Source organism: Podarcis bocagei (assembly GCF_964188305.1).
Source record: "Podarcis bocagei genome assembly, chromosome: 4".
NCBI lineage: Eukaryota > Metazoa > Chordata > Lepidosauria > Squamata > Lacertidae > Podarcis > Podarcis bocagei.
In genome coordinates, this window is record NC_138128.1 from 68,835,557 (window position 1) to 68,839,227 (window position 3,671).

A 3,671-nucleotide genomic window follows, 5' to 3' on the forward strand; every position below is an offset into this window, starting at 1 on the left:
TGGGGGGTGCAGGGGGGGCCGGCCACACCGGGCGCAACATCTGGGGGTTAGGGGCGCAAATCCACTGGTTAGGGGGCGCAAATTACTTGCCTTGCCCCGGGTGCTGACAACCCACGCTACGCCACTGCCTTTGTGCAACGAAAACAAACAAACAACAACAACCCCGGGCTTTCCCTCGCCTTAAACGCTGATTTAGGGAAGCCTGGGAGCAAAAAAAGCAAAGTACTGTATGTCAAAGGACACTCTGGGCATGATAGGTGATTCTGGGCTGGGAAAGTGGCTGCCTATTTTGTTTTTATATATAAACCCTGCTTCCCAGCCCAAAGCAGCTTGCAGTGACAGAGCCACGCAGGCAAGTAAAGGCGCGATATATTAGGGATACTTGGAGGTGTTTATAGCACTTCCTTCTGGTCCTCGGCAGTTGTTATCATAGCCTATCACAGCCAGCCACACCCGCAGCACACCTTTAAAGCACTCTGATGACACTTGCAACAGGCATGGAGTATCAGCGGTTTGTCAAAGGCTGCTGACCTTAGAGAACTACAGTTCCCAGCACCCACGGAAACTACATTTCACAGGATTCTCTGTGGCTGCTAAAGTGGCAAACAAGTACTTCACATGTGTTCTAGAAAGAAGAAGCTGTAAGGTGGAGACATGGGCTGATGGATCATAGTAAGAATAACAACCCAATGGTGTGTTTCAACCCTACAGGCAGGACGTGAGGTGGCAGTGCTACCAGCATATTTAAAACACACACACAGCTTTCAGGCACAAAAGCAACACCGTGGCAGCTTCAGGCAGTAGTGCCATGAAAAGTCCTCTCCTCCATAAAGGTAAAGGTGACCCCTGACCAGGTCCAGTCGTGACCGGCTCTGAGGTTGCGGCGCTCATCTCGCTTTATTGGCCGAGGGAACCAGCGTACAGCTTCTGGGTCATGTGGCCAGCATGACTAAGTCGCTTCTGGCGAACCAGAGCAGTGCACGGAAACGCCGTTTACCTCCCCGCCAGAGCGGTACCTATTTATCTACTTGCACTTTGACATGCTTTTGAACTGCTAGGTTGGCAGGAGCAGGGACCGAGCATCGGGAGCTCACCCCATCACGGGGATTCGAACTGCTGCCCTTCTGATTGGCAAGTCCTAGGCTCTGTGGTTTAACCCACAGCACCACTTACCTTAATTCTTCTGTCCTTCCTCGCCTCCGCTTCAAGCCAACTACATCCCTGTATTTTCTTTCACTCCAGCTGCAAAGAAGCAGCAGTGCTAGGAGAAGATCACACACTTGAGACAATTTCCACAGGGGCTGCTCTTGTTAGCCTGCTGCTACATAAACAACAGGAAGCTTAAAGACGGGCAAATTTTATTATGGCATAAGATTTTGTGGACTGGAGCCCACATCATCTGACAAGGCCACTATATATAATACAGTATAGAAAGGGCAGGGATTCGGTGTTGTTTTTCAGGAATCCCTAGTATCAAAAGTAGAAAGCCAACAGTGCAAGATGCACAGCCTGCCTTGGCCCTAAATTGTTAAGTGTTGCCTTGGGGAGACTGGGAATGTGACACTGAAAAAACTGAGTAGCTGTGTGTGCCATGGAGGTCCAGATGTGTGAGAACCTCAAATGTTATAATAATAATAATTTATAATAATTTATTATTTATACCCTGCCCGTCTGGCAGGGTTTCCCCATGTTGGCCCCAAAGAGCTGCTGTAGATACATTTAGGTGGTCTTTCTTCATTTACTGCAGTGAGAAAGGCAATTTAATTGGAAAATAAATTTATGACACCTGTTCTTTCTTCTTGTCATGTGTGTAAATAGTCAGGGCCAGCCTAAGACATTTTGGCACCTGAAGCAAACCACAAAAGGGTTCTCCTTTCTCCGTCAGGGAAGAATGGGAGAGTAAAGGTCTACATTGGGAACAGAGGGCGGAGAGAGAAAGCTCTACATCAGGATCTGCTGCCCCTGTGGATCCTGCCACCTGAGGCAGTCATTTCACCTGGCCTCCTTGGTGGGCCAGCCCTGTAAATAGCATTATAGTGGGAAGGTAAACCCGGCATACATCTTGTAGTTCATTGCACTAAAATAAGCCCTTTGTACAGAACAAGCAATTGCTCTGTCACACATTCTAAGTGATATAGAAGGAGAACATGCTATACTCTATAAGCAGTTGATTACATAGATAAGAAAATGTAAAACCCAGCCATAAAACGTGAATAGCTAATCCACAGAAAGGTACTTATGGTGTGATAAAATTTCCACTATGTCACACACACGAGTTTGAACCAACAACATGCTTAGAGTCTCTGTACTCATTTGGAATGTAATCCATTGAGATGTGTTTGTTTGTTTGTTTGTTTGTGGCTCCAAGAGTTAAAACTGGGCTGGAAGATCCAGCAAAAGCTTTAAGTGTCACAAAGGAAATTGAAGTAAAGTGTTAGAATACTATATAACTGATGTAACTCCAGGTAGGTACAGATAAGCAGAGAGCCTTTTTTCAAAAGCAGCACTCTTCTCACTCCCTTCCTCAAAGAACTGGAATCTGTACACAATATTTCCTGGATAACATTTTAAACTGTTGGTCACTTTTGCTAACAAATATCTAAATAGAGTGAATATGTTGGCCTGAGATATTTCTTCTTGAACAAATAAAAACTGCCCCTCTGGCAACATAACACAGCTCCCTTCTTGTAATAATGAGGATTAGTACAGATTAGTATACATTTACTACATTTATTATTCTATGCTTCTGTTGTTTCAGAGGATTTACTTACACACTGTGAATTCTCTCAGGGTTGCATTTTGTCCTACAGCTGGTGAAAAATAATATCTCATGAACACATATTCTCATACTTGTGACAATGAGTTTCCCTAAGACAAGAAACATTATTCAAGCTTATTCAGGTATTAGTAAAATTAAGATGGCTGGCTGGGAAACTGGGAAAAGTGGGAGTGTGTGTTACTTCCCTGCACACACATCCCAGGTCTTCTAGCAGTTCATAAGTTGTTAAAAAATAAAAATAAAAGGTCCACTGATAAGAGCAAGGGAAGGGGCTTGGCCTTTTGCTTTTTTTGTTTCCATACACTGGCCCATTGACCAATGTAGTTGCTGACTGTTATTCCTAAATATGGTTTGTTCTCTTAGAACAATAAATTGCAAAACCTGAAAAATGCATACTGAACACTCATAGGTAATAGAACGAAACTGGTTTACAAACAACGGTCCAGTTTGCATGTGAAGCCGAGCTAAACTATGGTTAAGCAAGAACACATGAGTGTGCAAGTACAGGCTGTGACCATTTTGCGGGCATTCAATTGACTCGTGGGTCATTTTGGACCCAGAAGAGGGCAAAACAGGGGTGAAACAGCAGCTAATAAATACCAGTTATCACCAGGGAACATAATGCAACAAAAACAAACTCACACCTCAAACAAGTCAAAGGTCTGCATGAAGAGGAAAACCCAAATTGATGTTTGTTCTGACTGAGTGCTTAAGAGCAGTTTCCCCCAGGATTGGGGGGAAGCAGTGGGTCAAGAGGAAGTGTGGATAAACCCACAGTGAGTGCACAGTAAATGGGAGTGTGAACACAGTCTCCACAAAATGAAACCAGAGATCCATCTCACTGTCTGGAGGGGGAGTTTCCAGGTTTTTATTGGAAGCGATTCAACCTCCC